This window comes from Pelodiscus sinensis, chromosome 2 (genome assembly GCF_049634645.1).
Source record: "Pelodiscus sinensis isolate JC-2024 chromosome 2, ASM4963464v1, whole genome shotgun sequence".
Taxonomy (NCBI): Eukaryota; Metazoa; Chordata; order Testudines; family Trionychidae; genus Pelodiscus; species Pelodiscus sinensis.
This window is the reverse complement of record NC_134712.1, coordinates 194,643,240-194,666,497: the sequence shown is the minus strand read 5'-3', so window position 1 is coordinate 194,666,497 and position 23,258 is coordinate 194,643,240. Positions and strand designations below refer to the sequence as shown.

At 43.3% G+C, this 23,258-nt stretch overlaps 1 protein-coding gene across 3 annotated transcripts in view; it reads right to left on the bottom strand.

Annotated features, from left to right (window-relative positions):
• The window catches only part of SCRN1 (secernin 1), a 70,229-nt gene extending 55,605 nt beyond the window's left edge, over positions 1-14,624 (bottom strand). Inside the window, exons 1-2 of one of the 3 annotated variants that reach the window (XM_075922136.1) lie at positions 14,401-14,624; positions 11,468-11,580 (exon numbers count right to left, since the gene is read on the bottom strand). The gene's annotated coding sequence lies outside the window, so the exon portion shown is untranslated. The remainder of the gene's footprint in view (positions 1-11,467; positions 11,581-14,400) is intronic. The other 2 variants (XM_075922134.1, XM_075922135.1) reach the window with 2 other exon arrangements.
• Positions 14,625-23,258: the final 8,634 nt, after the last annotated feature.

Below are 23,258 nucleotides of genomic sequence, written 5' to 3'. Positions count from 1 at the left end.
TCTGTCCCTCAAAGGTTTTAGAAGAGGAGGCAGCAGAGACAAGGTGCTTGGTCAGAGAAAAAGAAATGAAACAGAGGAAAAAGGCAGTCGGTTTCAAGTGGAGTGCCCCAAGGAACGGCTCTAGGGCTGGTTTTGTTCAGCATCTTTATTAATGACCTGGATGAGGGGATGGATTGCACCCTCAGCAAGTTTGAGAATGACACTAAGCTAGGGGGAGAAGTAGATAGGGTTCAGGGTGATCTAGACAGATTAGAGGACTGGGCCAAAAGAAATCTGATGAGGTTCAACAAGGACAAGTGTAGAGTCCAGCACTTGGGATGAAAGAACCCCAAGCATTGTTTCAGGCTGGGAACCAACTGGCTAGGTAGCAGTTCAGCTGAAAAGGACCTGGGGATTACAGTGGATGAGAAGCTGGATATGAGTCAACAGTGTGTCCCTGTAGCCAAGAATGCTAATGGTGTATTAAGGTGCATTAGGAGGAGCATTGCCAGCAGATCTAGAGAAGTGATTATTCCTCTTTATACTGCACTGGTGAGGCCATATCTGGAGTACTGTGTCCAATTCTGGGCCCCCAACTACAGAAAGGATGTGGATGCATTGGAGAGGATCCAGCAGAGGGCAACCAAAATGATTAGGGGGCAGGAGCATATGACCTACGAGGAGAGACTGAGGGTATGTCTACACTACCCCCCTAGTTCAAACTAGGGGGGGTAATGTAGTCATACGGAGTTGCAAATGAAGCCCGGGATTTGAATTTCCGTTCCACGAGGTGTACAGCTAGTTCCACGAGGTGTACAGCTAGTTCAGATAGGAAGCCTAATCCGAACTAGCTAGTCCGTGCCGCGTGTAGCCGCACGGCATGGGGTCCGACCTAGCCGGCATTTAAAAATGGCGCCGGCCGGCTTTATGCAAATGAAGCCCGGGAAATTCAAATCCCAGGCTTCATTTGCAACTCCGTATGACTACATTACCCCCCCTAGTTCGAACTAGGGGGGTAGTGTAGACATACCTTGAGGGAGTTGGGTCTATTTAGTCTGCAGGAGCGAAGAGTGAGGGGGGATTTGATAGCAGCCTTCAACTTCCTGAAGGGAGGTTCCAAAGAGGATGGAGAGAAGCTGTTCTCAGTAGTGATGTTAAATATCAGTTAATTGAATAGTCGAGTAACCTCATGAATTTTTATTGGTTAGTTGACTATTCTATAATACCCAGGGTGGGGACCAGCAGTCAATGCACTCCAGCCCCACTCCAAAGGAGTCCCCTGCTGCTCTGTGCTGCTGTCTTTAATACAGAGGCAGCAGCATGGGATACCTGGCAAGAGCTGGTCTGTGAGGGGAGTCAGTGTAAAACCCAGCTCTCCTCATGGAACATGGAAGGCACAAGCTGGAACTGAGCCGGGATACCTTCCCGCCCACCCACCCGACTCCTAATACACTTTAAATGCAGGGACACAGCAGGGGTACGCCCCAGATCTGTTGCAAGCCAGGATTCAGCCAGCCTGCTAAAAAATTTACTGGCAAGTGGGGAGAGAGGGAAATGCATGTAGTCTTTAGCATTAACCGATAAGCTTTTGCTTATCGGTTAATCAACTACAGTATTACATCCCTAGTTCTCAGTTGTGATGGATGGCAGAACAAGGAGCAATGGGCTCAAGTTACAGTGGGGGATATTAGGAAAAACTATTTCACAAGGAGGGTGGTGATGCACTGGAATGGGTTACCTAGAGAGGTGGTGGAATCTCCATCCTTAGAGGTTTCTAAGTCTCGGCTTGACAAAGCCCTGGCTGAGATTAGTCCTGCTTTGGGCAGAGGGCTAGACTCTGACCTCCTGAGGTCTCTTCCAGCCCTAGGATTCTATGAGGCTAGGGATTTAGTTTTTGAAGGAATCGCTTTTAAAGTATTTACTTTGTGCAGAAGTTAGTAGGAAGTTACAGGAATGAAGTGATGTGGGATGGTGGCTTCAGAGGAGATAGTCCATAAGAATTTCCAGAAGCAATCAGCAAACACTTTTGCATAATGTGAATTCATGTCCTAGGCCAACATGGCACCTACACAGGGATAAGTAGCCATAGCAGGAGGAAAAATATCCAGTTGTTTGGGGCACTTGCCTGGTACATTGGAGGCCATGTTCAACTCCTGCTCTGCCACAAGCTTCCTGTATGGCCTTGGGCAAGTCACTTGGGTCTGGTCTACACTAAAATTTTGCTGAAATAACTATGTCTGGAGTGTGTGTGGGGGGAAATAAATCACAACCATAATAGACATAGGCATGCCAGGAAAAGCCCAAGTAGCAGAGACACAATTTATACTAGAAAAACAGTGCTCTCACTGCTACAGCTTACTTCATTTGATAAGTATAAGCTGTTCCCCTCCCCCCTGCTGCTCCGAGATGGCTTGTCAGAACAGTGATCTGGCAAACCCTCTCCAGTGTAGCCATTGCCTGCATCTCTGTGCCTCTTTCGGCTGTCTCTAAAATGAAAATACTTATATGCCTCGCAGAAATCTACATTAGAGACAATGCAACACTGATATTTTTTTCTTCTATTAACAAAGTAACAGATGGCTCACTTAGTGCGTGTTGACTTCCTCCAAGTCATCCAGAAATTTCACCAGGATGGTTTATAGCCAGGTTAGGAATTACAAGCTAAGTTAGTTATGTTTTTCATAATGCATGATGTTCTTGACTAAGGGTTCCTCCAAAAATTTAATCATGTCCTCAATATGCATGATTTCCACTCTTAATTTGATCAAGCCTAAATCATTTTTGTTCAGAATAAGGTCATATATTGCTTCTTTGCAAGGATTATTTCCATGCCAAACTTCAGATTTCAAAGATCAGCCATTATGACTATTCAAAAACAAAATTCAAATGGATAAAATATATTTTCAGCTCTCCACTTTCAAATATCACTGAACAGTTTTCATTCAAGCTATTTTAAAGAAATCATCACTTAGATACTAAGCAAATGAAATCATCATGTAGATTTCTATTGCAAGTTTCACAAAGTTATAACTGTGGTTGTTTGCCAACTTTATTTGAACCTATTTATGTAAAGTACTAGAATGACAAATACTTATATTAATACTTTGGCTAAACAGGAAAGCATTACAATCTGACTGATTACTGAACCAGAAAGATTGCATACAAGTGTTTTTTGCCTATGACCGGCCCTTTGTCTTCAGATTGCAAAAACAAAGGTCTTATAGTGAAAATGCAGCATTTCAGTAACTAGGAAACAGTCTACAGAAAAACTAGATGAGTGTGGGAAAGCTGGGTCAGAAAAAAATTCTTGACGTTTAACTAGCGTTTTATTGAACTGAATGGATACTCAGGCTTTGCACTGTTTTAATTGTCTTGATAAAATGCACTGAACCTTTTCAGCAAAAGCAAAAATATCCTTCCCATTAGTGACATATATTAAAAGATCTTTAGCTTTTTCATATTAAAGATGGGGTGTAGAGGGCTTTAGGGTTTAAATGACTTTTGATATACAAAGCAGGTATCTGGCCTGTAGATTTAATTAACATTTCCTGCACAGTGGAAATTCAAAAGACCTATTTCTTTAAGGAGGGTAACCGGGCACTGCTGTGCTCCAGGGGAAACATTAAAAATAACTAATGGTTCTACAACAACTGTGCTCTCCGTTCTGATGAATTAGAAATATTGTAGTCTGGTTGGACTAATAATAAAACATTCATTTCAAAAATGTTACAATACATTACGGTGTTTCCTTTTCCAAAGCCTAATATGAAAGCCCAAATTGGCCTCTCCATCTCCTACAGCTATGTAATCTCTTCCTGGAAATCCTTTAACATCTCTGAAAGTAACAATAGACCAATCAAGATGATGTATTTGCAAATGATTTCCCTTAAGATTGGCTCAAAGGAGGCAGGTGTTTGCAGGCACAGCTTCTGCCAGCCCCAAGGCAGAGGCGCAAGCAGCAGTGGGCTGCCCCGGGCTTCTGCTGCAATAGGAGCCGTGAGGGCGGCAGTGGCCTATCCAGGTAACAGCCAGGCTGTGGCTCCTCCAAGTAGCCTCTCAGCAGTCAGCCAGCCAGCCAGGAGCCATGCCCACCGAGTGCTCCACACCACCAGTCTACTGAGCCTGGGGCAGGGCCAGCCAGGGGGGAGGGACTCAGGGGTGGTAGCTACAGTCGCTGCAGCAGGAGCCATGACAGCTGGCAGAGGAGTGGGGCCCTGCGCTCAGGAGGTGTCCATGCCAGGCAGGTCTCAGAGAGGGGGGGCAAATGGCAGGAGTCCAGTATGCACCCAGCAACACTCCCCCACCTGGAGCCACTTGGTGAGCATGCCAGTCACAGAATAAGGCCAGCCATGTTTTGAATGTTGGCCCAAAGGCCATTCACACACACATGGGACTAGCTGAGGATGCCTCGGGGACCAATACCTGCAGGAGGGCGCTACGCGTCTACCCTGTCTGTGGGGCCAGGAACCTCGCTCTGCATAGCTATAGTGATAGAGATGTAGCCGTGTTAGTCTGGTCTAGCTGAAACAAAAGACAGGACTATGCAGCACTTTAAAGACTAACAAGATGGTTTATTAGGTGATGAGCTTTCGTGGGCCAGACCCACTTCCTCAGATCAATTTGTGGAAGAAAATTGGCACAACCATATATACCAAAGTGATACAATCAAAAAAAAGAACACATATGAAATTGACAAATCAAATTTTAGAACAGAGTGGGGGTGAGAGGGGAAGGTTAGTGTCTGAGGTAATGACATCAGGGGTGATATTTGGGGAAGCTATCTTTGTAATAGGTGAGATAATTAGAATATTTGTTGAGACCCATACATGAAGTGTCACATTTAAGCATGAATGACAATTCTGAAGTTTCTCTTTGAAGTCTGGAGTTAAAATCTCTTTGAAGCAATATGCATGTTTTAAGGTCATTGTGGGAATGGTCAGTCTGGCTGAAATGGCAGGCAACAGCTCTCTCTCTGAGTCTTATGTCTGTTTTGTGTGCATTGATTCTTTGACGAAGTGTCTGAGACGTTTGTCCAATGTACATAGCAGACGGACACTTTAGGCACATGATGGCATAAATTATATTTCTGGATGAACAGGAATATGTGTTCTTGATCTTGTAACTGGCATGGTTAGGTCCAATAATGGTGTTAGCACAGTACATATGTGGACAAAGCTGGCACCGGGGTTTGTTTCAAGGGAAAGTTCCAGGGTTGGTATTAGTGTGGTATGTCCTAGAGTAGCCAGTTTCAACCTCATCCATCCACCACCTACCTAGAAAGTCCTATAAAACCCCATTTGACCTGATGAGCAGATGGGAAGGTCAAAGGAAAGCTGGAGATCAGGACTGGAGAGCTCAGATGAACAGAGAACAAAAGCCAGAGTCTTGATAGGAGAGGGGACAAGTCAGGGTGGAGGAAGATCCTTGGTACATCTTACTTGAGGTCAAATGGGAGTCTTTACTAGAAAGTGAGCTAGTGCTAGAACATGACATGGAGGAGGAAGAATTTAACATGGGAGTTACGACTTGGCAGTCAGTGTACACAAGCTGTGTGTGTACATGTTAGCCTGTCATTGGTAAAACCTTATGGAGAAAATAAGTTAATATTGTGTCAGCTGGTTGTGGTTAATTACAACATGACAGCTTGTCCCAGCTTCACTCAGTTTGTGTACAATGTACGTGGCAGAGGGGCATTGCTGGAGCATAATGGCATATCATGTTATATCACATATGGCGTACAGACAGCTCCCCAATCTGAAGCAAATACTCACCAGAAGCCACACATCACACCACAAAAACATTTACCCAGGAACTTATCCCTGCAACAAACCCTATTGCTAACTCTGTCCACATATCTATACAAGTGATGCCATCACAGGACCTAACCATATAAGCCACAGCATCAGGTACTCATACAAATGCACATCTATTAATGTGATATGTGCCATCAAGTACCAGCAATGCGTCTCTGCAATCTACATCAGACAAAGCAGACTCTCTGTGCCAAAGGATAAATGGACACAAATCAGATATCAAGAAAGGTAACATACATAAACCCATAGAAGAACATTCTACCCTCCTTGGATACTCAGTAATGGATTTAAAAGTATCCATGCTTCTACAAAAAACCTTGAAAACCAGACTACAAAGACAGATAGCAAAGCTGCAATTCATTTGCAAATTTAATACAATCAAATTAGGACTGAATAAGGATTTCGATTGGTCATCTCACTATAAAGGCAATTGTCCCTTTCTTGGTATTCACTCCTCCCCATCAACTGCCACATCCACTCTAAATTGGCCTTGTTAACCCTGGTCCTACACTTGATAAGTAACTCCCTTCTTTTGTTATACTAGTACTTCATATATGTATCTCAGCCTCTAATATCCACTCTAATTCATCTGATGAAGTGGGTTTTACCCACGAAACTTTATGCCCAAATAAATTGGTTAGTCCTTAAGTGCCACCGGACTCCTCGTTGTTTTGGTAGATACAGACTAACATTGCTGGCCCTCAGACTAGAAAAGGGTTGTGACTAGCTACCTTGCAAACAACTTGCAGTAGCCGAGATCAACTACGTTGTCTGTTAATAGCGGACAGTGGGAGGAAACTGTAGACAGGGTTTGCCTTTTTGAATGAGGATCCTCAGCTATGGAATTTGTCTCTTCATTCACAGGCAAGACTAGGTAGACCAGCAATGGGCAACCAAAGCTAGTGAGTGGGCCTCCTTCATTTCAGTGGTGAGCAACCTGCAGCCCATGGCCCACTGCGGTTCCACCTGTGGCCTGCATACCCTATCTGCCTCTCTTCCCCCAGGCACTTCTCATGCACTAGGGCACTGAGGCCCCACACATCTGACTCCTCCCCTTCCCTCTCAGCACTTTTGGAGAGCCATGAATCTGCTGATCTGTGTTCCATCCCTTTTCCTCCCACCTCCTCCTAAAGCCTAACCAGCCACAAACAGCTGATCCGCAGTGCTCACGCTCTGGGAGAGAGGAAGAGAAGTGTGGATGGAGCACGAATCAGACAATCCATGGTGCTCCAGAAGTGCTGGGAGGGTGGGGGAGGAGTAGGAAGCACAGGGCTCCAGCATCCCACTGTGCAAGGAGGAAAGGGAAGAGAGGGGGTGTGTGGGCCACAAGTGGAACCCCAATGGGTGGCAGACTGCCCATAGGCCACAGGTTGTCCACCACTGAGGTAGGCTGATATTCAAGGTGCACCACAAAGCCTGTTGTCTTGGTTATTTCTGGGCTGAAGGAGAGAAACCAGCTTTATTTGAGCTGGGGAAAACTAGTAGTGGCCTTTGTAATAATTCTTAAAACATTTTATATGTACTTAGAGGACAAATCTATTTCCATGTCTTTAATATTAGTGTATATATTTTACGTAATCTGAGATGCCAATCTCATGTACAAGTCTAGCAGTGTCTTGACAGTACTTGTATGAACAAATTATTCAAGATACATGACCATCATATCCCGCAGAAGAGGAAACTGATGACCCAAAACACAAATAAAAGCAAGATTCATTCAGCAACAGGGATGGAACAAAGAGCAGAATCTGATATGCAAGCCACAAAGAGATCATTGTTCACCACTTGCGGGCCTGGAAGGTTTTCAAAATTGAAAAAAAAAAAAAAAAAGCAATGTTATGCTTAGAGGTCTGCACAGATACACAAGCATGGCTCTGCATCAGCCAGAATCAACATGCATCCAATCCACGGTCCACTAGCTGCTGTTGTGAGCAGCACCCCATGTCACAAGGGCTAATGACAGGGGAAGGGCCGGGCTCATGAGCAAGGGTGGCAGCAGCAGCGTGTGTTGCATCACAGCAGGGCAGAAGCATGGGGCATGGCACTGGAACCCAACCTGCCCCAATCACTGGGGGTGGGCCCTACTGCCCCAGGAACCAGCAGGCTGGGAGCATGGCTAGTGCTGGTGAGCTGGGTCACAGTGGGGATGCTGGCCCTGCCTGAGGGGACAGATCTGCTGTTCAGGAAGCAAGTCAGCAAGTGGGTGCCACTCAACCCCGATTCCAGCCTGCCACCCAGGCACAATCCCTGGCTGCTGGCCTCTGGCCCTGAGCATGCTGCGCCCCACCGGACTGCGCAGGTGGGACATCTTGGCCCAAGAGTCACCAGTGAGCAGAGCCCTGCATGGTTATATCTGCATCCAATTGACTATTTATGGATATGAAGCAAACCTCTGTGGATCTGCAGGGCTCTACTTATGCTGTGACTATACTGGGGAAGAGAGGAGGATCTGCAGTAACAGTAATTTTATTTGTGCATACAGTGGATAAGAGGAGAATGGTCAAAGAACAGGACTTGGTGTGAGATCTGAGTTCTCACCCAGTTTAGCCACTAACAGGTCTCGATCAAGTTGCTTAACTGACTCAGTTTTCCCATGCAATGCAGGGATGATACTCACCGACCACTCAGAAGGGCTGAGGATTAGTGTTCCCACCATGGTTAGAAGCAAACACATGACGTAAGTGTCCTCCTATGTAAGCCCAAACTAATCTGCTCTCACTGCTTTATTATTTCTGTGCTAAAAATTCTAAGCTGTACTTCTGCACTTCCAACATCTGCTCCTTGATATCCCACCAGCTGTTCAAATTGAGCATGTCAAAAACTGAATTCCACTAGGTGGCTTTCACCCTGAGGAAGAAGAGATCTAGCTGAAATCTTTGGGCAAGGTATGATTAGATGCTGCCTGTTTTCCCCATATGTTTTCTGATGTGCAGTATACAGAGTGTATAGAAACTTAGGACATATTTTCTGGTTTCCAGAAGTGTCACTTTGAAATGTTGTACAGTAAAATGCTCAGCTTTACAGGAGATAAATGGCAAATGCTGTATAATATTCAGTAAGGTGAAACTCAGTGCAGACAGCCAGCATGTGATCTAGGCATCACTTAAAGCAGAGGATTCAATCTGTGGGACATGCGCCCCTCAGGTGGTAGGGGAAGCGGGGGACTGCCCAGCGGCAGACCCAATCTGCAAGGCATTTTTTACCGTTTTGTATTATTACATAAGAATACGACCTTGACAATTACACACAGTCTGAGTACATATTTTACAACTGATTTAATCAGATGGACATTTTTGGCTGACACAAGGCCACACATGCAACCCACAAGAGTGTTACAATGTATTTAACTGTAGGTCAATGATCACTTCTACAGCAACAACTACCCCCCCTCACCCCACACACACACTTTTGGTCTAGTACATCATATCCTGTCATTACAACAAGAAGTTGTACAATGCTCGTTCTGCTGGTGAGTTGGATGGTTTTTTATATCATTACATGGCAAAAAATGGATCAATACCAGGGATGAAAGTAAGCTGATTCACCCCGGGGTGGCGCTCCAGCAAGAAGCTGGCCAGCTGGGGCACTTAGCTGCAGGGTGGGAGCAGGGAGCTCCCAGCCAGACTCTCCCCTCTCACTGCTCCCTCCCCCCCACCATTTTGGAGAATGGGGGAGGGGGTGACTGCAGCTGCACATGCCAGGTCATTCACTTATAGTTAAATACTTCGATGCTTTTCCTGCTTCCTCTGACTAGGAGGTGAGGCGAAAGTTCAGAACCTGCTGCGTTCCTCTTGCTCCCAGTTGTCTAGGGGAGGAACACAGAAAGCTCTGCACTTTCCCCTCCTTCCCTAATCAGAGGAAGCAGGAAATATAAAAAGCAACAGCAACCGGGTGTGTGCCATTACAGCCCCACCTCCACACCCCAAAATAACACCTTTGCCTCCCCACACTCACTCCTACACACACCCAGCCCTGAATCCTGCATCCCCATATTTCCCTGCTCCGCACCTCCACATACTCCCAACCCCTGCACTGACTCCCCAACCCCAATCTTCTGCCCTGAGTCTCTCCTCATACCCCCAGCCCTCTACCAAGCCCCTCATCCATCACTCCTGCACCCTCCACATCCCCAGCCCCCTGCCCCAACTCCTGCATCCCTACACCCCAATCCTCTGGCCTGAGCCCCTCGCACTCTACCCCACACTTAATTTCTTACAGATATTATTGTATTGCAACCCCGACCCCACCCTAAGGTCCCCCCCAAGGTGGAGTGGGTGGTGATAAGACAGTACCTGTAAGAAATGTAAGTTACTTTCACCCTGATTGATATTGATTGCCAAAAGAGAATGGTGTTCAGAAATGAAAGGTAGAAGCTGAAACAGCTAAAGTTGATAGAGAAAAAAAATCTGCAGAAAAATTCAGAAGTGCATTTGGATTTTGGTCTTACTTCTATTGTAGCAGACAGAGAAATTAGCTAGTGTAATGTGTGCAGCAATTTTAGCAAATGATAACCATAAACCAATACAATTAAGACGTCATTTAGAAACAAAACATGACCTGGTAGGAAAGAACAGAGGTTTTTTTCCAAACTAAAGCTACAAGAAATTAACAAAGAACAAACAATGAAAAAAAATGTACTGTAAAAGCATCATGTCAAATTGCATACCGCAATGCCAAGAATAGTGTCTTACACAATTGAGAAAGAACTGATTCTTTCAGCAGCAATTGACATTTGCATGGCAATGCTTAGGGACAGGATGGCAGAGAAGTTATAGGGATGTGACTAGTTAACCTATGAGCATCACCCTTACTGATGCTTACTGGTTACAGTTAACTGGCAGAGGCTGGAACAGCCCTGTCCTCAGTGGGTCTGGCCTGACCACAGCATTCCATAGGGGGGAACACTTTAGCCTGACCAGAGCAGCCCATGTCCATGGCATGGGGGCCACTGCAGCCTGGCAGCAGGCAGGGAAAGCCGCTCTAGCCCAGTTGGGCCGGAGCACATTCCTCTTTCTGCCCACCTTGGTGTAAGCAGTTAACTGATTAAACAGGATTTTTATGCCCCTAGTTAAAAATGAGCCAGCTGCTGAATCTGATATGTCAGAAAATATCAATACACAGCTGATCTCTTGATTGCAATCCAGTTGATTTGCAATCCAATTGGATGAAGCAATGTATATTACAAAAGAAACTTGTTTTGTTTACCCAACATAAATAAAATATCAGTATTGGCTTGCAGTACAAAATATCTTCCAATTTAAGATGCATGCAATTAGATCTAAACTGTTCAACTTGTGAAAAGTGAGGCAGTTGTTTAAAATACTTAAGTGGGAATCCTACACTGGAATCTGTACAGAGCCCCTTCTATATCTGGATTTAGGGCAAGCTTGGAAACCAAAGTGTTTGTATTTGATATAGCTGTTGTAACTTGAAACATTGATAAGGAACTTCACTGATATTCTGAGTTCTGCTATTAAAGTTCATGATACAGCCCACAAAGGCAAGTATCTTTGCAATGTTTTGCACAAAAATGGGAGCAGAGCATGATGCTTTGATGTTAACCACTGAAGTCAGGTGGCTATCAAGGGGGAAGTAGTAGAAACAAAGTTCAACTTTTCCTAGTGGATTTGCAGAGACATTTTGTGATTCCCCATTGGCTTGTGCTTTTAGCTTACCTTGCTGATATTTTTGACAAACTGAAGTCTCTAAATGTCTCTTTCCAAGGAGCAGAGAGTACTAATTTTGACCCACACAATAAGAGAACAGCATTCAAGAGAAAGATAGATCTCTGGAAAACAAAAATCAAAAGTGGTTTAAGCATTCCATTCCCAGGCTATCGAAAAAAATATAGGTGTGTGTATTAACTCTGCATCAAGTATAAGCAGTTAACTTTCTTCTGAATTAGTTTCACCTGCTCTTTACACAGAGTTGAAGAGTAAATATAAAAAAAAAGTCATGCCATATTTTAGAAGTAAAAACATATTGTCCTCTAAAATTTCTGCAAACACAAAACAAACCCATAACAATTAAGCAAATTGGTTTACAGTTGCTCAGATGTTTTTCAACTTGTCTGTCTATTTTCAGGTTGTAAAAGGTGGTGTTGGGTCCATAAGTGCTTGACAAATGTTACCTAATTTAGAAGTGTTACAAGTGATTAAATTATCTCCAGGCTTGGGTGCTCTCAAATCAATTAATGTCTTGTTTTCAATGGGAAAAAGCTCAAAGCCCTTCCAATATTTGGTTTTGTTGGGGTTTGGTTTTGTTTGTTTTGAGTACAGCAGTTTGTTATTCCGATATTTAAAAATTGGAAATAACAAAGCAATCACTATCCACAGCATGTGCTTTGATAGCTGACAGGAGTTAGTTAACCCTATCCCATAAATGTATAGCAAAACATTAATAGGGTTATTACAGTTTCTGATATTGTACTAATTTAAGTTGTTAGTTCATGTCACAGCATGAAAAGAGATTTATCCATGACATTTTCCTATTTGAACCTGTTACAACACAACTGCTTTTCTCTTATCAAACCTATCACATCATATGCTGCCTGGCTTTACTCACATGGCAGTCTTATTAATTTTGGTGTGACTGTTAATGTGAATAAAAGCATCAGAGAGGCAGCCGAGTTAGTCTGTAACTGGAAAATCTTAACACAAAATGAATAGTCTACCCTAGCAGCACCTTAAAGGCTAACAAAACATGTAGATGGTACCATGAGCTTTTGTCGGTACAACTCACTTCTTCAGATGAGTTTTTCTATGTACATAAAGTTACACTTTTTCATGTTTTGAGGATCAGGGCTTTAATCTGTAGCATTATGAGGGCATTTAGCGGTCTTCCTCTTTAGCTGTTGCTAAAACATACTATTCTTCTGAATTATAGATATAAATATTGAAATATAGCCCATTTTATAAATTTACATACAGTACCCAATTCAATATATTAGAGATATAGGCCCTAATTCTGTAGATTTGGTCACAAACATAAGTAATTTTACTCACTGGACTACTCCTACAGGCAAAATTAAGCCCTCCTAGAATTTCAAGGTGACTGTAAAGCTCCATTTAAAAAAAAAACAGCTTAAATCTTCTCACCACTTTTAATATATTTTTAAGAAAATGATCAGATTCTTTTTCATGCTAGGGAGAAGGACAAGACTTACTGATGGCAGTCTCAGAATTCAATGTCATTTGAGACCTTTATCTCACATCCTTACACTTAAGATTCTCCATAGCAAAATTAAACAACAAAAAGCAAATAAGTATTTGATTTTAGTCTTTGTGGTTAAAAAACAATGACTATCTAGGGGGGAAAAGTGCATTGGTATCACCATAAACCATCCACAAACGATGCATTAATTGCAGGTGTACAAGACATTTATTGTGTTTAAGTAAACAGTGATATTAAAACCCTGCAAACATCACCTAACAAAGCAGAATAAAATGCCACACTTGTTCTTTGTAATCTGAACAAAACACACATCAATCATCCCACAGAACATTAGCGTGGGACTCCCTGGCATCATGTGCTCTAACCCAAAATCACTTTCTATAGAGCAGGTTTAAAGGAGCCAGAAAGAGGTACAGAACATAGATACAGGAGGGAGCCATATTATGCTGCAATGTACATAGACATCAGGTCTTAACCCTTCTGACTCACATAGTTGGAGGCCATAGTCATATTAAGGAGCCACTAAGACAGAAAAACAGGACTATGTAGCACTTTAAAGACTAACAAGATGGTTTATTAGATTATGAGCTTTCGTGGGCCAGACCCACTTGCCCACGAAAGCTCATCATCTAATAAATCATCTTGTTAGTCTTTAAAGTGCTACATAGTCCTGTATTTTGTTTCAGCTACACCAGATTAACACGGCTACATTTCTATCACTAAGACAGAAAAGATTGTTCTAACATCATGGAAGCCGATGAATGGTATAATTCATACAAAGTGAGCTCCACAAACAACTGACCAGGAACTTGAGAGGCTATAACCATTGGGCCAAACATATCTGGACACACATTTTGTGCATGGGTAGGGCTATCTACACGCCGTACTCTTTATACTCTAGAGCTAGTGTCACACACGAGCTACAGTTACCAGGTCATGCAAACCCAGCTAGACCTATAGGGATGCACTGGATGAGCAGGCTAACTCCCATCTTTTCCACATCCCCCCTTGGCTTTCCTCCTGCCCCCCACCTCTGGGGTAGCGGGCGCGCAAATGATGGCTTAGAGTCTCAAGGGGGGGTCTGAAATGGTCTAGGGGTTTGCAGAGGAGCAAAGGGGGGAAGCCATGGCTCGGATTGGTCACACCCACGCAGGGAGGGAGCTCTCCAGCTGCGCCCGCCGCTGAAGACAAGCAATGAGCCGAGGAGGGCCAGGGCTAGCTCAGCTTCTCCCCCTTCCTCCGGCATGCCCTTGTCTCCGGAGAGCAGCGGCAGGAGCCGGGGGGCTTAGCCCGGAGCACCCCGGGATGGGGTGGGAGCCCCAAGCCCGGCTCAAAGGAGGAGTTTGCGGGCACCGCCTGGGCCAGCCCCTCCCCAACTCGGCCAAGGCAGCAGGCGGCGGGGCCAGCAGCGGCTGCTTGCGGCCGGGTGTCTCACCTGCCAGCGATCGGGCTGCTCCCGGGCTTCTGCTGCAGAAGGAGCCGCGAGGGCGGCGGCGGCCTCTCCAGGGAACAGCTGGGCTCCGGCTCACGCGAGCAGCCACCAGCCGCGAGCCCCGCCCGCTGAGTGCTCCGCGCCGCCAGTCCCCGGAGCCGGGGCGGGGCCAGGCGGGGAGGTGGGGCTCGCTCTGGCCGCTGCAGTGGCTGCAGCAGGAGCCGGAGGCAGCGGGCCTCGCTCTCGGGAGGTGCCAGGCCGGTCTCTTGGGGGAAGGGGGGCAAACGGCAGGAGCCCAGCGCCACTGCCCCGCTCCCAGGGCCAGCCCCGTTTCCAGCGTTAGCACAGGGCCGGTGGGAGGAACACGGGCAGGCGGGCGCTTTGCATGGTCCTCAACCCCGGCTCACCCCCTCCTGCCTCGAAAGCGCCGTGTAAACCCGTTGGCTATGATGAGCCGAAGGGAAGGTGGAGATCAGGGCTGGGGTGAGCAGAGAACACCAAAAAGCCTGAGTCTGGAGAGGAAGGTCAGGGTGGGGAAGACTAGTAGGGGTTTCTGTAATCTGCAGGGGTGTGTCTACACAGCACCCTAAACTCGAAGGGACGCAAATTGCACTATGCAAATCGTGTATCTTATTTCAATATTATTTTGAAATTTGGCACGTCTATAGGGTTGCCAGATGGTTTCAACAAAACTACCAGACGCACTTGACATTACATCACAATCTACATTACATCTTATTTAGAAAATACTGGACATTTATAGTTTCTCAATTTGTTTCTGAACTCAAAACTCAAATACTGGACTGTCCAGTTCAAAACCAGACACCTCACAACCCTATACCTCGACACAGCACCAAATTTCAAAGGACAATCTACTAATCTAACAACAGGGAAACAATCACAGTTAATTGTCAAAACTTGTGTTAAAAGAAAATTCTGAAAGAAAATATATGGTATTTCTGAAACTGTGGACTCTAAAATTAACTTTTTCCCAGCATCTAGTCCATAGAAAGAGATTATTCAGATTTGTAAATCTGGATGATTTAAGAACTTTTTGCCTGGGAAGAGGAGTTTTGAACGCTGCTTCAATGAATTACTTCTATCCTTCTCTACTTCCTGTGATATGGCAAATGTCCACATCACAGGAAATAACCTAACAGTTTGCACACTTGTGAGTCTCAGCAGCAAGGCTATGAAATAGGTGGGGACTTGGACTGAATTGTTCTCTCACCCAGAGAGGTGGTTCTTTCAGAACTGAGTTGAGCCATGTGGGCATATAGGTAATTGTGCCTTGGATACAAGCTATTTAACTTTATTGTTACATTCTCTCCAATTATAAGACACAAAAACATAAATATTTAATGGTTCTCTTCTATTGACATCTGCAGCTAGATCTGTACAAAGCAGCATGGTTGAGTGGTTGGAGTACCAGAGTTGTGAGAACTAATATCTATTCCAAAGTTTGTCAAAAGCTTGCTCTTTGCCTTTGGGCAAGACATGTAACCTCTCTGTAATGCAGTTACTTCATATAGATAATCTGTGGGGATTTTATGGGGAAAGTAAGATCTTTTTGAGATCTTCAGTAAGGATGTAAGAGTATAAAGCTATGTATACACTGCCCCCTCTTGCACAAAAAAATGCAAATGAGGTGAAGCGTGAAATATTGCCACGCCTCATTTGCAAAATTAATGAGGCTCTGTTTTTGTGCAAAAGGCTTTTGCGCAAAAAGGAGTAGTCTATATGGCTCCCTTTTGCGTTAAAAACCCCCTCTTGCACAAGAGCCATTCTTCCTCTTTTTTTCAGGAAGAACGGCTCTTGCTCAAGAGGGGGTTTTTGCCCCAAAACGGAGTCTAATTAATTATGCAAATGAGGCATGGCGATATTCCACGCTTCCCCTCATTTGCATATTTTATTGCACAAGAGGGGACAGTGTAGATATAGCCTAACTGTTTAACTGACAAGATAGTGCTTATCGATTAATGGTATCTGTTATACTCTGCTGGCTCCTGAGGAGGCAGCTTCACAGCAGCAGGGCTGCGAAGCCTCTTCCTCGGGAGCAGGGCCAGCAGGAGCCTAATGGTCCTGCTCCCGGTGAGGCTTCGCTGCGGGCTCTGGAGTATAAAGTTTTATATGCAGAGCCCACCGTATGTCTAAACATGTAACTGCTAAGATTTTTTAGTGGTTACATGGTTACCCTATGACACGATTTTTAACATCCCAAATTTTCAGATGAAATGTGCTCTGTACATTCTTATAAGGTAAACACTATTCAGATGATCTGTTTTCCTATCTTTATTATAACTTCAGCAAAATGCATGGACATACAAAAGCAGTTTTTGGTTTTGCTTGTAAGAGATTAAAGGTGAAAGGAAAGAATATCCATATTTAAAGAGGAGAACTTTAAAAGTCCAAAAGCCCTTTCATCTCTGAAAGTAAAAGGGCAAAAGAAAGATATGGAAACAACCAGCTGTCTCTTTGTCCCATCTCTTTCCCTCTTTTGAATCAGAGCATTCCCTGTGCTAGTCAGTACTTCTTACAGCTTTAGCATCTAGGGTAGTCTCTCTGCGGGTGTCTAGAAATCAACAAGTGAGCAACAGTACTTGAAAGTCAAAGTGTATTTAGTAGACCTATTCAAAACAAAACAAAAAACCAAAAAATATAACACTGATCTATTTGATTCATTATCACCCATAGTAAGTCAGAGAGGGGAGCCATGCCTGCAATCTGAATGGGTAGGGATCTCCTGCTTAGCACTCATCAGTGAAGAGAAAGAGAAGGTTGTTAGTGTAAGGAAGATCAGATTAGGCCAATGTTTGAAATGATGCCCAAAAAGATCTAAGGTTCATACTTAATGTAGCTCTTGGGATCTAATTATCTGATATGTCCAAGAGAAAAGCGAAACAAGAAGTCATGATGCATCTTACCAAATTGTGCAAATATTACAGAGAAAAAATTCTTCCACTCTTAATTCTCAAAGTTGGTCATAAGATGGTTAGTTTTTAAATTATGAAGGAAAAAAGCATGGTGGCTTAGATGCTAAAGTACATAGGATATCAGCTATTTGATTTATACAACTTGCTAATGACATTCAAAATGACAACAAAATACAGGAGACACCATCTTGAGGACTATACAGCAACTAAAAATAGCCCAGGAGGTTTGATAAGGGCTCCCATGCCTTTCACTTTTAAAAACCAAGTTTGTCCAGGAGCTAACATGAACTTGGAGATATATAGGACTATATAAATGCTGTTTCCTAGTTCAAATGGTAGAATGTTAAATATACTGCATTGTCCACATTTTCCAATGCAGTCATGATGTTATGGATGTGTATGTTTATGTGTGAGGATGCAGATGCAATAAGCAAGATCTTCAGCTGATGTAAATCAGCAGTTCTGTAATCTTGAATGTTGTACGAGAATGAGGAAAAGTAATGCAAATATGCCAATTTACACGTGCTGAGGAGCTAGCTCACTATTTGTAAAAATCAGAATGTACTGATGAGTACTCCTCAGAACTGCTGCTGAACACACCAGTATAGATTGAAACAAAATGTACTGTTGTTAAATAAAGAAGACTCCTATGCAGATTTTCAGTGTCCACTTCCTCATGTATACCAACAGTTCAGATTCTGCTGGGTTCAAATTGTATTCATGAAACTAGCAGGGTGAGAAAAGATGAAAGACTTTTGCTAAGACTTCCAGGATTTGACTTTTTTTTAAAACTGAAAAGTGCACGGAGATATATTTTTTACTAAGTAGTAGCTAGCTACTGGACCCTATTTTGTTGGTAGGTTGTTTTTTTTAAGTCAGACCATTCCTTTAGTCCTGATCTGTTCTCTAGATTAGGAATACTTATTCAAAGAACTAGAAAGCTGATGACCTGGGAGATGTGTATGACACAAACATTTGGCGGCTTTGACAGCTACAAATTGTAACAATAAGTCTCTACCAAGTCTGTTCTATAAATTGTAAGAATAAATTTTACAGTGCAGTATGGAATAGCATTTCCAAAAGTTCTGAACAGACATAAGTTACTGAGCATCTTGGAAAAGTCCACCCTACAAGTCTATAGGATGGCAGTAGCACCACAGATTAATAAACTCAGCTAATCTTACGTCAGGCTTGGAGACAAAAAGGGAAGAGGCCCCTGTGTTTGCTTTTGACTTGCTTTTGGGAGATTGGATCAGAGCTGCAGTTACATTTCTCACACCTAACATGGGCTCATATATACGGGCTGGCAGGTGCAGTCTTTCAAATCAGATATTAGACTAAGATGTCTGTGTTGGTTGTTTATTCAGAATGATAAAGATAGGAGATAACCCTAGCTGTAGTCCCCTGAAGAATAATCAATTTAAATGCAAACAGCTGCCCCTGCATGTAAGATCTCATTGTACACACAATAGCAGGCTTAGATGCTGGTTCTTACTCATGCACCATAGGATTGTAATTCATTTCACTGTAATATAAAGTGACATAACAGAACACAACTGCTCAGCCATTGTCACTGTGAAAGTGAAGCACAGCAGGTCACAAAGAATGCAGACATGATTCCAGAGCAGCAGCCATAAATGTCTCCTAGCATTCTGGACACACATCATTGCAGCACGTAACCAAGCTTCTCCATCTTCTGTTTCTTAAAGAAGTTTTTTCGTTCCAGGAAAACGATCTTTCTTTGCAGAGGAAGGCACACATTCATTTACCTAGTGCTTGATTTCCATAATATTCCTCACCAAGTTTTCCAGCAAAGTTGTAACGCTATTCCTGTGATGACATATCCATTTCTACAACAATAAATAGTGATGTCACTAATGAGGTTTATTTCTATGGCATCAAAGAAGTAGATTGTAAACTCTAGGGCAGAGACTTTCTCGTACTGCCTTGTACAAATGTTGGCTACTATGGGCCCAATATATTTAATAATAGTGAAGTTATGACTGTGAGGAAGAAAGCAGAAATCCAGGTAGAAGCAGCCACAGTAATAACAAAGGTAACACAGGGAATGCCTGGTGATGCACTTCCATTGTTTTAAGTTCAAAATGTGCGTATTGCAATATTGTTGCTTATCTTAAATATACCTGTAAGGTTGCTTGTATAATTGCTAAGATGAAGATCCCTTTAGTGAAATGCTTGCAGCAGAGCCAATGACTATAACTGATATTTCATATCCATCTGCAACAAATACACTGTATATTTTAATCCAGTGTACATCCTAAATAGTAATGGGGTTTTGATGTCATGTTTAAATATGAAGCATAAAGTTTCTCTTTACTTGGCATGTTTTGAAAACATAGCAATGCTTGGAGCTAAACGGTACATCACAGCTTGCTCCTCTAGGAATACTCAAGTGTCCCAGTATTGTATGGATGGTGCAGGTAATTCTTTAAAATGACTGGATAACATGAAACAGCTTTATATCTAATATTAGAGTGTCATGTTTCAATAATCCAAGCATCAATTGCTGTGAAAGCAAATCACAGCATATGTAGTGAAAAAGATCAAGCTATAATAAGATGAACTGAAAATACCACTGTGAGATTTATCAGCCATTTTACACAATCCAAGCAGCACTAATTCAGGAGAGGGTCTAGTTTTCAGATTAGTTACCACAGCAACAGGTCTTCAGAGTATGCTTTAAAGTCAGGCACATGTCAGCACCCACTTGACTACACAGTACTGTATAGCTTACGAACTGATGGGCTGCCAAAGATGACATATGCTTCCTAGTTTATTTTTTTGTTTTCACCAACTCTACATTATATAATTAATGTGCTTTTCAGGGGATTTAGAACTTGAACATGGATTTTAAGAAGTAGCATATAAAGTCTTAGCTCAAAAGTGAAGAATATTATTACTATTATTAAGCCATTTCTAGGTTATCATGATACAAGAAATTAGCAGGTACTGATAGTTTTAGGGTGCCTTCATATAACCCAGAAATATTTTACATCTAAACCAAAAATGCATTATTTAATCTAGTCACTATTGACATGTTGGAAAAAAGTAAGTTAAAAATAGCCAAGAAATTTCTGCATATTCTTGCCTTATGTAGTTTTATGAAAATCAGAAAATTTCCCAAGGCTACATGAATGGCCTTCATAAGTTTTACTGCATGCAACCAATGAAATACAGGTTACTGGAGAGAGGAAAAATGACAAGACTTTCAAAAAATTTGGAATCCTTTGCATCCTTTGTACGTTATTCCTAATATAGGGGTTTTATTTTTTATGTTTTTGTATTAAAACACTCACTGAGATTTAACTACAACTGGGTATGTACAACAGCCAAAAGAAACTGGATAATCTAGATGGTTGATAATGGCTGTATGTACAGTAAAACTCCAATAGTCCGGCATCCAATTGTCCGGCACTCTTGATAGTCCAGCATAAAAAAGGCAAGACCCTAGAGCAGGGGTGGCCAACCTGAGGCTCCTGATGGAAAAAAATTGCAGCTCCTGATGGAGCCAGGACAGAACCCAGAACCGCTCAAGTCAGCCGCTCTCATGGCTGGGCCGCTGTGAGCTGCGTGCACACTCACAGCCCGCACCATTGCACTCATGGTCCCCAGCGCACTGTGTTGTACCCTGCACGTGCACACTGGGTTGCACACAGTGTCCCAGCCTGCAAGTGCTAGCAGCCGGCTGCTGAGCTCAGGCAGCTGCTTCGGGACCCGGACATAAGGTTGGGGGGAGAGATGCCTGGCTCTGGAGAAGGGAAGGGAGGTTGGGGGAGGGGGAGGCGATGCACATGGCGTCCCAGATGCAACACAGCAGCTCTGGGTCCGGGAACCAAGTATAAGGTTGGGGGGGGGATTGGGTTACAGCAGGGAGGAGGATTGGGTTGCGCACAGCATCCCGGCCAGCTCATGCTCAAAGCCGACCGCTCAGCGCATGTGCCCCTGCACCTGGAGGGAGATGCGTGGCTGTAGTGATGGCTCCGGGACCCAAGAATTAGGTTAGAGTGGGGGGAGGTGGATTGGGTTGGGAGTATGCTCCCTTATAGTACCTCCTGATAGTCTGGCATATCCAATAATTCAGCACCACCTAGGTCCCAAAGATACCAGATTATCAGAAGTGTAACCATACGTCACTGAATCAAACGTAACACAAGTTAGTAGTCACGGAATAATGTTGACACCTGGCAGAACATGAAGAATGAAAAATTTTGTCCCCACTGAAGTCATTATGAGTTTTGAGCATGTCTACTCTGTATATGTCTTGGAGCATGCACTTCTAAATAGGTAATAAAAACTATACTACAGGCGGGCCCCGACTTGCGACGCGATCGATTCCTGGGGAAGCGTCACAAGTCGGGGGCATCGTAACTCGAACCCGCATTTATGATAGGCACCATGCGGCGTCATAAATGTGGGCTGAGAACATAAGTCAGGGGTTTTTGGCCCCTTCTGCACTTACAAAAATGGTCGTAAGTGCAGGGTGGGTCGCAACTCGGGTCATCATAATGCAGGGGTTTCCTGTATCTGTTAACAAGTTTTGTCCTGAAATAACCCTGGATGTTGGGTTGGTGAAGGATCATTTCCTGAGATGGAGACATGGAATTTCTCCACTTAAAGGCAGTACTTCTAGTCCTGCCTTACTAAATCATGAAGCATCATGTTCAGAATCTGTGACTGCAAACCCCAGCAATATAGTCTATGCTATTCGTATTATTATACAATTACTATTTTTTCTGCTAACTGTGGTCACCTTGATTATTTCTTCATAAGTTGACATTGTATCACTAATGATTTTTTTGTTTGTTTTTAAACATGAAGATGTATTTATCTCCACAAGGATTAGAGATCAGCTCTAAACTAGGAGAGCCTATATAAAAATGGATATTACCTTGTTCATTTGTTCATGGGAAGAAGTGGAAGAGGAATCATCAGCAGTTTCGGAAGAAATCAATTCAATGAAATGAAAGAGGAAATCAAAGTGTCTGGGTGAATTAAATGCTTACAGTCTTAATAGCAGAGGAGGAATCAATTATCCCTTCTGTGCCATTTAATCTTCTTAAAGAGGCCTGACACAGATTAGGAAAATAGGAGCATTGTATCTGATATGGAGAGTGCCAAGGAGTGGTAGTTGACATCACTCTCAGACTTTTGTCTAATATGGAGAAAAAACAAAGCCATAAAACCCGGCATTAGGGAAATCTTTGTCAGATGGCTAGAATATGTGTTTGTGGGGAATAGGTGCTCAACATTCAGATCCTAGTGATCTAGAAGAGTCTTTTTTTAAAAACTTTTACCAAGCAGTGACACAAGTGAGGTTGAAGAAAGCTGAAAAAAGGGGAAAAGGAGGGAAGCACCATGAAAGCTTTAAATGGAGAAATGTCATCACTTAAAGATCATATTAATGTAGGAAGAGGAGAAGATCTCATATGATCTGTCCCACGTAAAAGCTCTGCAGGTGGCCAATAGAAAATTTCCTCTGGTGCAGAAATTGCATAGGGCTCTAGCCTTTCCCCCCAGCAAGCTCCAGCACACGGTTGGAGTATGAAGGGGGAAAGGATCAATAGTGATCAGGAAATTCCATGAGACCAGCTATCCTGGGTCTCACTGAGGGTTTTTGCCAATCAGGGTTGAAAGCTCACAAGCACAAGTTGTCTCCCTGATCCCAGCTGCAGTTAAATCAGTACCAGAAAGCAAGTCAATTCCAGTGTTGGAACACCCTAGAATCAAAATCACTGTGCAGGATAGGATTCTAATCTGTGCCACCTATATACCTGAAGGAATCATAATCAAGGTTCTAGTTTTGCCAGTCTCAGGTTTTTAATAGTTTGATTTTAAGCCCTCCTAATTAGAAGACTTTGAGTGGAAACATAACAATAGGAACAGCACAGCTACGCAAACTGTTTTTTA